Genomic DNA, 13620 nt, shown 5'->3' on the forward strand with positions numbered 1-13620 from the left:
TCCTTGGACATTTCATGATTGTTGGCAAGAAATGTGCTGCTGATCTGGGCCTGCAAAAGGGTTATCGAATGGTGGTGAATGAAGGTTCAGATGGGGGGCAGTCTGTTTATCATGTTCATCTCCATGTTCTTGGAGGCCGGCAGATGCATTGGCCTCCTGGTTAATTTTGCTTTAGGATTATTTTCCCTTCAAACAACTGTCAGATTTGAAAGGTCGAATATGTTAAGCAGTACACTTACTATTGCCTGTGTACAGAGATTAAGGAAATAATTTGAAAAACAGTTGTGTAATAAAAGACTTGGTTGCATGGTTTATAGTCTCTCTGAAAAAAAATCACAATTTAAAACATTTACAAACAAAATAAAGTTACCGGTTCAAACCTACCCAGAGATACCGCCGAAGAAAATCCTGACAATCTGCTTCCAAAGCATTCTGACTTCAAAACCTTATGCAGTAGAGCTGAACTCTGCACACACAAGGTCATCGTGAGTCAGAACTGACATGAGGCGTTTAATTTGGGGGTTTGGTTTGGTTTCTCCATCACTCAAGGTTTCCCTTTCTGCAAGAGTTTGAAATCCTGTTACTGACCCGTCTCCAAGCCAGGGCAACCTAGTCTCTGCTCCTTGCTGTCTAAAAGCAGAGAAGACACCCTACACAATAGTAAATATATAAAGAGCAAGCGCTTCCTTGACAGCTGCATAGGAATACAGAAATGCATTGAAATGTCCACAGTAAACATTCTTTAAAATCTTCTTTAAATATCTTGAAGACACAAATGTTGGTTTATATTTAAACAATCCTAGTAAATGTTCTTCAAAATCTCTTTTAAATATCTGGAAGACAAGAATGCTGGTTTATAATGAAACACCCATAGTAGACATTCTCCCCTCTTTCTAACTTTTTATTTTGGGTTCTAGCTGCCCCTCATTCTTTCCCTCTTTATTTTCCATGTAGGTTAGGAATTTCTGCTGCTTCCAAGATCAGTACCACTCTAGTCTTCAATTTGCACTTTATATCCAGGAAAACCAAAGTCTGTCGTCAAGTTCAATCCCCAATTCTTCCCAGCACTTGAGTAGTTGCGATTTTGTGTCCTCATGCAAGAGCCTTTGCTGTCTCATACCAATTAACTAATCAAAGTAAGTGTCCAATAAAAATGGTCCCTGAGCGGTAGGAAGTCTGAAAATTAGATTTTCTCTATATAGTCATACTAAGAGTTACTGCAGTGTATGCGAAGTTTGCAAGGCTTTGCTAAACTACTGAGCTGTGACGATCTATGTGCAGGTAGGTATCTCCTGTGTCCATGTGTATGAGTGTGGGTATGTCTATTTATATAGTTTACATGGTTTCATGGCCTTTTTAAGTGGTATCTTTATTGTTGTTAGGTGTCATCAAGTTGACTACATACACCTTATGGAGTCCCTACGAACAGGTCTGAACCTTGCCCTATCCTGCATTACCCCATGATTTCCAACATGCCCATTGTGATAACCACTGTGCCAGTTCATTTTATTGAGGATTGGCCTCTTCTTCTTTGACCCATCATGATGAATTAGCATCAGAATTGGAGGAAAATTCATCAACAACTTGTGTTATACAGATGATACAACCTTGCTTGCTGAGCATGAAGACATGAAACACTCACTGAAGAAAAAACCAAAGGCCATAGCCTCCAATGTGGATTCTGTCTCAATACCAAGAAAACAAACATCCTCACTAATAAATCATTAAGCAACATCATTCATGATAGATGGGGGAAAAATTGATGATCTTACATTCAACTTTCATGGCATCAGCAGCCAAGAAATCAAAAGACATGTTCCATTGGGAAAATCTGTAGTCAAAGATCTTTCCAAACTGCTAAAGGGCAAGAATATTGGTTTAAATACTGACACGTACCTGATCCAAGTCATGGCATTTTTCAGTTGCTTCCTATGCATCTGAAAGTTGAGCGATGAGGAAGGCAATGCCTTTGAATTGTGCTATCAAGGAAGAGTACTAAATGTACCCTAGACTTTCAGAAAAATCAACAAATTTGTCTTGGAGGAAGAGCAACCCAGATGCTCCTTAAAGACAAAGTTGGTGAACTTCATCTCACATACTTCAAGTATGAAATCAGTCCTTGGGAAAAGAAGGACATGATGTCCTTTCAGTGATAAACTACCATCAATTCTTAAATTGTCTTTAGAATTATATTTTAAATAGCAATGATATATCTTGGCATAAACAATGTTTAATACTATAACATGTCTGGGTGGTGGAAGTGGTTCTGTACTCAACTACGAATCCACCCAGAGTCACCTCAGAAGAATGGTCTGGAGATCAGCTCCATAACATCACAGCCATCCAAAGCCTGGAGAGCCCTGTTATGTTCTGACACACCCGGGGTACCAGCAGTTGGAATCCACTTGATAGCAACTACAACTAACAACCAAAAAGGCTTACTTCAAAAAAGTAAGAGGGGAGAAAATACCAAACAAACCTATGCTGAATTAATTCCTGAAAGGGATTTCTCATATTAAAACATATTATTCCTGAATGCCATATCAAAATTGAAACAGATAACTACTTCTTTGCCTGATAATGAGGTTTGAGTCTGTTGAACTCAAAATTAGAATATTATTCAATTAATCAAGCCTATTTAGACAGATTAGCATTAGGCGGCTGGAGAATACATTTCTGAACTTACTGTTCATCCGGATGGAACAGCCCTGGTCAGACTTGCTCAGTCTGTTGCCCCAGCCCTTACGACTCAGGAGTAGCCAGTGGTCCATGACTCAGATAGGCTGTCTCAATAAAGCTGCAATGGAAGTGCACACATACAGTAGTGACCCTGTTATCATTCTATTCTGTGGATAAGATGGTACAATGCACAGGCTGCTAGGAAGAAAAGACGTACAAAACCGGATGCCATGTCAAGGTGGTGTAGCTTGCTAAAGTGATGTTTTCATGATAATGCTGCCATTGCAGAAGGGCTGGTTAGAGATATGATAACCTTGAGGAACTATCACCACCTTCTCAGCATCAGCTAGACCCTCATCTGCACAGACAGTGAGTGTATGGTCACTGCCAACCAACAGGCTTTCCCCAGAAGACATGGAAGGCAAAGAAACTGCTCTTGCAGAACAAAAGAATGTTTTCTGGAGTCTAGAGCCAGCAATGTTCTGTGAGCTCGCTGAAAGGATTTTTGTGTCAGGATGCTCTTTTCCTCAAGCCTCAAACCCACGTCCAATCACACAATATGTTATGTTGTGTGTTATGTAGCCACTTATGAGCGATAGATTGGATGGTATCCAGGTATTGACAGGAAACCTTGTAGACATGACTTAAATGTGCCCCCTCTCCTCCATTGACACAGAAACCTAATATGACCCAAATCACATGACTTAACTGGCCCAACTGAATAAATCAACAAACCAATAGTATTCTACAAAGGAACTGTGCATGAAATAATAGACAATATACCACATGCCCCCCAAAAAAGAAATAATGCCTTAAACTTGTAGTGTTAGCAAAGAACACTGAATACCATGCCAAAAGATCAAACAAATCTATAAAGCCACCCTGCTCCATAGAAGCAAGGACAATAGACTTCAGACAACTTATCAAGAGGGGCCAGTTACTGGAGAAGGATATAAAGCTTGGAAAAAAAGTGGGTCACTGATGAAGAGGAAGACCCTCATTTAGATGGATTGACAATGAGTTGGTACAATGGGCTTAAACACAGCAGAGATTATGACGGGCAAAGTCTTGTCCTATTGTATTCAGGATAGCTCAGCACTCAGAAGCTCTGACTCATCAGTGAGAGCTGTTCTTTGACATTTTCTGTTCATCTCATTTACTTTGACATTTTTTTCCCTTTGTTTGGCTTCTCAGTGCTTTAGTTCCATTTTCAGAGTCTCTCCTGGCATCCATTTTAGTCTTTTCTTTCTCCTCTTTCTTTGTAATGTGTTTTGTTGACTAAGTAAAGGCATTTGACTGTGCATCAAAACAAATTATGGCTAACATTGAGAAGAATGGAAATCCCAGAACCCTTCATTGTGCTCATGGGAAACCTAGAATAGACCAATAAACTGTGGAAGACACAGAACAAGGGAACACTGCATGGGTCTAAAATAAAAAAAACACGGCATCTTGGAATTGTATCCTTTCTCCATATCCATTCTATATGCTGGAAAAATAAGATGAGATGCTGGACTTTATGAAGAAGAATGTGACATCAGGATAGCAGGAAGACTTATCAACAATGTATATCCCTCAGATAACACAATCTTGCTTGCCACAAGTGAGAAAGACCTGAAGTGCTTGTTGGAGAAGAACAAGGACATAGGTCTTCAATGTGGATTATATCTCAACATCAGGAAAAGAAAAAACCTTACCACCAATAAGCAACATCATGATTGATGGAGAGAAGATTAACGTTGTCAATTATTTCATCGTACTTGGATCCACAATCAACACCCAAGTCAAGCAATCAAAAAATAAAGAGGTGTATCACACTTGGAAACAGGAGAGGTATCCACTTTCTAAACAATACGCCTCTGGAAATTCTATGACCTTTTATAAATGATGATAGTTCTAGAAAGGCTTCAGGACCTTTTGTTCATAAGGTCACTATGAGTTGTGCTCGACTTGACAGCAATCAATAATAACATCAACATCACATTGGGAAAGTCAGTTATCAGGGACCTCTCCAAACTACTGAAGAGTACTGATGTCGTTATGATGATCTAGGTGTGCCTCATTCAAGCTATGGTCTTCTCAATTGTTTCCTATACATCTGAAAGTTGGACATTGATTAAGGATAATAGAAGAGGAAGTGATGCCCGTGGGTTCTGGTGTTGGACAAGAGTACTGAATAGCCCATGAACATCCAAAAGAACAAACAGGTCTGCCCTGAGAAGGGAAAACAGGGTGCTCCTTAGAGCATATTCTGGGCATGTTATTTGGAGAGGCTAGTCCTTAGAAAAGGACATCATGCTTGGAAAGACGGAAAGTCAATGTAAGATGAATTGACACAGTGACTGTGACAATGGACTCAAGTGTGTTGTGGATGGCACAGAATAGGGCAAGGTTCATATCTGCTATCCATAGAGTTGCTATGACTCTCAGTAAACTCCATGGCACGGGATAATAACAGCAATGAGTTTGAGCTTTTTGACACTATCCAACAATAATAATCTTTGTGGAAAGAGACTGCCACATCCTTATCCTCCACAGAGCAGCTGGTGGGTTCAAACTAAACCTTGAGTTTAGCTGCTGAGCCCTTGACCATCGTGCCACCACTGGTTTTTGTTTACATCTTCCAAATAGGAGTCCTTGAGCAGTATGAACAGCTAAGGCACTTGTTTGCTAACTGAAAAGTTAGAGTCAAGTCTACGCAGAAAGACTTGGAGATTTGCTTCCGAGGATGAATCGGTGAAAACCCTATGGATCCAGCAGACTGTGAAGAGACGAGATGTGCCTAACTTCTACCTCATCACATATTCCACTCTTGAATTTGACTCATATCGCCCATGACATTGGGAAGCATGTGCTGACGGTGGCACAGCCACACTGACCCTGGGCTCCCAATGACTATATGGAGCAGAGTCATCAGCGATATAATAAACAATTTGAGCTATTATATAGGAAAACATAAACTTGCTTATTTTATTGAAAACAAACAAATCCTATGAATTACCCAGGTCCTACTTAGCACCAACCATGGGCATGACCCAAAACAATGCAGTGTTTCATTCAATTATGCACCTGGTACCCACGAGGCAGGGATGAGCACATGGCAGCTGCCAACACAATGCCTGAGTGTTGTTATCACACTTTTAAAAAGGCACAAGACTAAGGCATTTGCCTAAGGAGAAATGGACTGCTGCTTCTTGTAATCAAACATTGTCTCCTTCAGTCGAATCATCAGGTCCTGCCACTAGAAGAGAAATAAAATGCTTGAAACCAGAGGAAACAGAATTTTCAAAGGAAGGTTATTAGCAAAGAAGATTTTGGTTTTGCCTTAAGAGCTTCCTCTCCTCAAATGGCCTCACTGTGGTGCTGGCCCTAGCGCTTACATTCACAAAGGACAAGTTGAAGGGCTTTGTTTCCCTCTCTCCGGGTTCATTCAAAGCTCAGCTGCACTCGTCAGCCTGGTGACATGAAAGGCCCTGCGGGAGATATGGACAGCTCATCAAAGCTGAATGGATCCAATCCAACTGGTTTCTAAGGAAAGTCTTTCCCTTAGAGGCAGGCCCCAGTGTTGAGCAGCGAGCTCAGCCTTGCAGAGAAATGGAAAGTTTTGATTTTGCTCTGAGGTTAATGCCAAGCTTTACAAGATGTGGTACAAAATGACAGCAGAGAGATGTTTGGAAATCATCACCTTCTCATTCTGACTTTTCAAAGTCTCAGTGTTGTTCCATTTTTCACCACCCAAACTCTATTGACGTTTAAGGTTTTTCTCCTGTGGTGACAATATCACAATCTCTCTCAATCCAGTGAGCAAGAGTCTTGTACATCATTTCATAGTAATGAAAATGACTGGAAAATGTAGCATGGAGTAGTTAATATTCTAGACATACTGAGAATCCAAGTCTTATTTTCCAGACTGTGTTTTGTGGACTATTTTAAGATATGAAGTTTTTAGAAAATGGCAAAATTGACTTTCCTTATACACACAATTTCAAGATATTTATTATTGAATAAGAATATCAACATGCAGTGCTTCTCCAGCATGTAGCTAACTTCAAACTGCTGTACGTCTTTCCTTCTGTCAGGTCCATGTAAATAATACACACACGCAGGTAACACACATCACACTTGCAGAAAGTTAACACACCAGGCAGTAGCACAGTTTGACCAAAAAAATTATAACTCAGGGATTATCTGTGTAAAAAGACAGCAATCAACACAACAGAAAAATCTTAGGTCAGAGACTGAGAAACCTTTCAGTGATAATTTACTCCTTTTTTTATAGTTTACTCTTATCTAATATAATTATCTGTTTGATGTTGTCAGTATCCTGCATTCTTTGCCTGCATAGCATTTTCTAGTCCTGTTTAAAATCTTTCTGCAAAATAAATAAGATGATTTAAGCAGGTAAATCTTTAAAGGAACATTTATAAAAACCAAATGATAATGTAAATTTTAAGTATAATAATGGTACTTTTATTAAACAGGAGAATAATCTTTTTCTTTTTCTTTTTTCTTCTCAACACTTCACATTAAGTTCACAAGAGTCACTTCTGACCAGTCAGCTATAATTTCTAGGGCCGCCACCACCCTTCCCCTGCTGCCTACCTCCCAGGACCAGCGAGCAGCTAGGGAAGCACCTTACAGGCCACATACAACCAGAGGAGAACTTTGCCACCTGAACAGGGAAAAGAGGGGTTACGAGCCATGAAAATTGCAGCTGAGAAACTTTATTGAGTGCAGCATTGTGAAAATGAAAATCCTACTAAAAGCAGTCTACAATGTTCAATGCAATCCTAGTACAGATACTAAATTCATTCTTCAAGGAGATATAAAAACCAATTTCTAGTTTCATTTGGAAAGGAAAGAAATCCAGACTAAGTAAAGCTATTCTGGAAAACAAACATTAAGTAGGCGGTATCTCACTCCCTGATCTCCACACAGTTGTAGTAATAATAATTCTTAGATTTTCTTCATTTTTCTTCCGTTTTCTCTTTTTTTTTTTCTTTTAGTAAGTTATCACTGAGGTTCTTGCCTTCTATCTCACTGGTTCTCTGTTCCATCTCTTCTCCACTGGTTTTTTTATCCTTCCAACTTGTTGCGATATTGGTCTTGATAGCCTGGATTGTATTTTCATGCTTTTCTGTTGTTTCTCACGCTGTGTTTGTTTGAAGAAACAGGTATGGTGCAATGGCCCCTTGAGAAAACTGGGAGGTAAAAGTAACAGATCAATAGAAATTAATTATATAAAACACAGTGTACAGAAACTTTTATGTAAGACCAAATATACATGAATTAAACAATGTATATGAATAATTATATAAAGTGAACAGTGGGATAACTAAGTAATAAATTTTTAAGTATTATCTGGAATGAAAGAATAACTGTAATACATAAGAGAACTCTCTTGGACTATAATATATCAGGTAACCAAGGACTGAAAAAGTACCTAAGGAAGGACAAACTTGGAGGTGATTCACACCTCACTGGAGAAGGGCTCATTCAGCCCCCAAAGAGCAGAATTCACTGCTTTAACCAGGACAGAGTTGGTCTGGAGTTTCTTGGCAAAAAAAAAAAAAAAATAGCGAACACCCCATAGTGCAGAGAGAGAAGGACATCAGCAATTAGTGGTGTCCATATATAGGAGGATTCTGGGTGTGGGAGGTGTCAAAGCCCTTCACAGCATGGGCTGCACAGGGTGGGGTGGGCTTGCAGAAGGAGTGATCACCCAGTGTGTGCCACCGGCTGCAAAGGGGCCATGATGAGAGTCCAGCCAGGTGGCCACTTACCGGTGTGGGGTTCTGGGTCACTGAGAGAGCTATGGAAAAGCTACTGGTAGGTCAAGAAAAGATTCCAGGTCTCAGAGGGAATGCATTCTAGGCCTTTGGCCAGAACAAGGTTACCAGTGTTCTTTGGTTAACACACCCATACCATCAAATCTCTACCCTACTAGAAAAATTTCTGTCAGCCTATTCCTCTAGCAATGTTCCTCCAGGGACTTCTACTGAGAAAACCGAATGTGATGCTGTTAGCTGTGATTGCAGTGGCCTCAACGCATGATATCTCCACACACAGCAGAACAAAACACTGCCAAATCCTGTGTCATCCTCCTGATAGGTTAAAGATGAGACTTTGTGCAACCACAGGATTTTGTTGTGATCCACTCCAGCTGATTTTGGAAGTAGATCCCTGGGCATAGTAGGAAGTTGTTGTTGTTGTTGTTGTTGTTGTGTGCTGTTAAGTTGAAACCAACCCATAGCTCACCTTCCAGCAGGTTTTCAAAGGTTGTAAATTGCATGGAAGAGGATTGCTCATTTTTGCCTGCAGAGCAAGAAGCCGGTGGATTCAAGCTACATGTCTATAGGTTGGCAGTGAAACACCTCACCACTATACTACCAGAGCTCCCTTAGCAAGAAGTAAACCATCCTTCATCTGGAAGCTATGCTGAAATCTGTTCAGCATCACAACAACACTCTCGTCCACTAACAGACAGAAACTACATATGAACTGTAAGGTCAAGACAAGGTCTCCTGCAAAATAAAAAAAGGTCCACCGTCATTGAGTCAATTCCAGTTCGCAATGTAGAAGGTGAGAATTCTATTATTGAGCCACCAATATCCCAACATATAACATATACCTCTGTTTAAAGGAGAACTATTATTTTTTCTTCCCAGGGGCATATGGGGACAGCACGCTTGGCAGGATAATTAATAACTGCCAGAACATCTCAAGACTGGACTTCTACTATCATCTAAATAGTCTCAGGTTTTGTTTTGTTTTGTTTTGTTTTGTTTTGTTTGTTTTGTTTTGTTTTTAAAAAAAAAGCCTCAGTAAGCTGATTTGACACCTGACCTGTCCAGTCTTCATGATGCTGGGTCCTGGGGAGGTGGATTTGTGGTCAAGCTCCGTGGCTTGCTGTGGTCTTATTCTATTGGAGATATGCAGAATTTCCTGTCTGAATGCAAAATTCATGGTGGCATTTCATTTACCTCCGAGAAGGCAGGCAGAAGCTTTTGAACTTGAATCAGAAGATGACATTAAAATGGCCCTGAAGAAAGACAGAGAAAGCATGGGCACCACTATGTTGGGATATTCAAGTCCCATAGAACCAAAATGGATTGAGTGTGGAAGCACAGTGGTGCAATAGTGCCGACACTGCCAACGATGGCTTTGTGCACCTTTGTGGATGCCCATTTGGATGCACAAAGGAGGAAACTGCTCGGTTCTTGTCAGGGTTAAAAATCATGCCGAATGGGGTCACTTTACCAGTGGACCCTGAAGGCATGATTACAGGGAGGCCTTGGTGCAATTTGCTTCACAGAAATTAGCCGAGAAGGTTCTAAGGAAGCACAAGGATAGTATAAGGCACAGGTATATGGAAATGTCCAATACCAGTCAGAAAGGCCTGAAATCATACTCTGATCCCCGCTGAAGTTCAGGTCTGCGCAGTGACCAGGCCTCTGTGACTGGCATGGGACTGCCCAAAGATATACTGGCATTTGTCAAATAAGCAGGCTTTGAAAGGATGACATCTGGGGCTTATAGATCAGGGTGTGGGGGATGTGAGGAGTACGGTGGCCTCAGTGACAGCTATGGTTTCACCACAGATCTGTTTGGAAGAGATCTGTTACTGTCTGTCAGGAATGCATGACTACAGATACGGAGACAGCGAGTTTGCTGTCCAGAGCACAACTGGACAGACGCTGTGTCCACATGAGGGGGCTTCCTCACAAAGCGACTAAGAATGACATTTGTAACTTCTTTCTCCATTCAACCCTGTGAGAGTGCATATTGAGATTGGCCCAGATGGAAGAGTGACCAGAGAAGCAGATGTTGAGTTGCCACACATGAAGAAGCTGTGACCCCCAAGTTAAAACACAGAGCCAACACACAGCATGGATACATAGAGCTCTTCTTAAATTCAACCCCAGGGGCTAGCAGCTAATAGAGAAATCAGATGGTCTCATGGTAAGAAACTGCACTGCCAGCTCAAAGTCAAGAGGTTCAAACACACTAGCTGCACCATGGAAGAAAGATGTGATTTACAGCCTCTAAAAACCAGGTGGAGAATCAGCTATGAGTCAGTTCAGACTCAGTGGCACATTAACAACAGCATTCTGTTTATTGCTCCTCCTTATCTCCCAATCTCTAAATGCTAATGCATTCATGGATCTGCCCATATGTGTTCTATCTGCATTCACTTTCTTGGTAACTTCATTCACTTCAAAAAATTGAAATAACATGTATATATTGACAGGAGTCCCTGGGTAGTGCAAACTGGTAATGCTCTCAACTGCTAAGAGAAAAAGATTTTAGTCAGCTCAGAAGCAGCTTGGAAGAAAGGTTTGATGATCTACTTGTGAAAAATCAGCCTTTGAAAGCTCTGCGAAGGTCAGTTCTGTTCAAAACATGGTAACTTTATCATCACCAGGAGTCACAGCTGACAACAGCCAAGTAGTTCTGAAATGCTGACAACATCCAGATAAATATGAATCTTTAGTTTGGAGCTTTGCATTGACCACCATACTCATACCTAACAGTCTGCAATTTCTCGTTTTAAAAGTCTCATAGTCATCTGAAACTTATTCATCCAAAACTGAGCTTCTCAGTTGCCCCTGAGACCATTCCTCCCTATTTCATCAAGTGACAGCTTCATTGTTGCACAGGCCAAAATTTTCTTCAGTAAGATTTTACTTGTATGTGATATTTATGATATTGTACAATAATTTATTCATTCTTTTTGCTTGTCCTTTTTAAAAGGGGGCACAAATACAGATTTCTTCCCATCAGGTGGCTAGCTAGCAGTTTTCCAAATTTCTTGGTAAAGATAAATGAGCCACTCCAAGGCTGCATCTGTTTGTTGAAATGTTTCAATTAATCAGTTCCTGGAGGATTATTTTTCACTAATGTCTCCAGTGTAGCCTGAGCTGCTTTCTTCATTATTATTGGTTCTTGGTTATATACTACTTCTTGTAATAACTTCACATCAGTCAATTCTTTTTGGCACAGTGATTCTGTGTATTCCTTCTATCTTCTTTTGATGTTTCCTGCACCATTCAAGATTTTGCACATGGAATCCTACAAATAAAGGTTATCATTTGTTCCTTATTCTTTCAACTTGAGAAATGCTGAACATATTATCCCATTTTGACATCTAAGTCCTTAAATATTATTATTACTATTATAAAAGTATTATTATTAATAATAATATGCTGAACATATTATTCCCTTTGATTTTTAATTCCTTAAATAATAACGATTGTTATTATTCATATTATTATTATTAAAATTATTATTAATTTTTATTTTTTTATTATTACTTATACAGGAGTTACTGAGGGGCTCTGGCAGCCTAATGAGTAAGGAATTGTGTTTCAACCCAGAGAGAGGCAATTCAAATCTACTAGCTGCTTTCTGGAAGAGAGATAGGCAATCTACTCCCGTAAAATTTACAACTTCTGAAAACCTTCTGTAGGGTCAGCAATGAGTTGGTTCTATTCAATGGCACATAATAACTAGAGATTATATAAAGATTTTTCGATCCTTGAAATGTAGTGATCAAAGATTTTATATTCCATAATAGTCAAGTGCCACAGCAATAATCTTGATTTGTATCCAGTAGAGAGGAACTTGATTATGGATATCAAGAGCAGAAAATAATAAGCTGGATAAAGCTAATACATAGTGTTTCAAGTGCATGTTTACTTTACTAAATCCTTTTTATAGCAAGGATTTCAATATGTGAAAACATTTGGAAGGCCTGGCTATGTGGGATGAAATGAAAGATGCATGAACTTCAAATATATCTGGCAAATGTCAGCATGATTCAGTTACTAAAGGCTTATAGTCTAAACTAAATTCATTATGTGCTTTTTAAAAAATGGCTTTGGTAGGGGGAAAAACACATCTTTCTTTTAGTAGAGGAAAAAACCCAAGTACATAGCAACACACCCTAATCCTAAACATCTCTGGTAGTATAGTGATTAAGCACTGGAGATTATGAAGTTAAACTGTTTTGGATCAGTTTGGCCCTACCGTCAACTTTGCCTGATGACTTTGTATAAATTTTTCAACCTCTCTGTGCTTTAGCTTGTACATCACTAGACTTATGCATGTAATAATCAAATGTGATAAATAATGCTAGATTTATTGTCCTGTTGAATAGTATTTTGACATTTTTATTGTCACTATGTGCCACCGAGTTGCCTGAGACTAATAATGACCCTGCACTTAATAGCTGTGAACCCTGCTCTATCCTGAGCCAATATTACTGTTGCTGACACACCTACCCTCATTACCCCAGTTACTGTCTCTAAGTAACTGACCCAAATTCATGCAAAATTTTATTTGACTGGGTTAAATTTCATAAAGTTACAAACCCAACTTTTAATACACAGGGCAGGGCAGGGTTCAGATCCATTTGTTTATACGGTTGCTATGAGTCATAGTTAACTCAGTGGCACATAACAACAAGCCCAATGTATAAGAGCTAATGCTTTGTCATCCTTGCCCCCAAGGAGCACTGGCTGCACTTTCTTCAAGACATCTGCTTGTTCTTTTCTTAGTCCATGGGATATTTAGGACTCTTCTGCAATATCACAACTCAGCCACTGATTTTTCTTCTGTTATCTCTATTAATTATACAGCTCTGAGATGCATAGTAAGTTTGAAAAGACTATTGCCAGAATCAGGAATAGTCTTCAGACTAACATCACTATTCCTTACTATTTTGGAGAAGTCCTAGACATCAGATTTTCCCAATGCAACACATACTTTGATTTCTTGAATGCTAGTACCAAGGGTGCAAGCTGGGTTTAGAAGAGGCCATGGCACTAGTGATATTATTACGAATGTCAGATGGATCTTGGCTGAAAGCAGAGAATACCAGAGGAATGTCTATCTGTGTTTCATTGACTATGCAAAGGCATTTGACTGTGTGGATCACAA

The 13620-nt window shown here is 39.7% G+C and overlaps 1 pseudogene; it reads left to right on the forward strand.

Annotated features, from left to right (window-relative positions):
• The first annotated feature begins 9538 nt into the window (after window positions 1–9538).
• LOC102867791 lies at window positions 9539–10618 on the forward strand (annotated as a pseudogene).
• Window positions 10619–13620: the final 3002 nt, after the last annotated feature.

Source organism: Elephantulus edwardii, unplaced genomic scaffold, assembly GCF_000299155.1.
Source record: "Elephantulus edwardii isolate Elephantulus edwardi_28Jun2011 unplaced genomic scaffold, EleEdw1.0 scaffold00030, whole genome shotgun sequence".
NCBI classification, from domain to species: domain Eukaryota; kingdom Metazoa; phylum Chordata; class Mammalia; order Macroscelidea; family Macroscelididae; genus Elephantulus; species Elephantulus edwardii.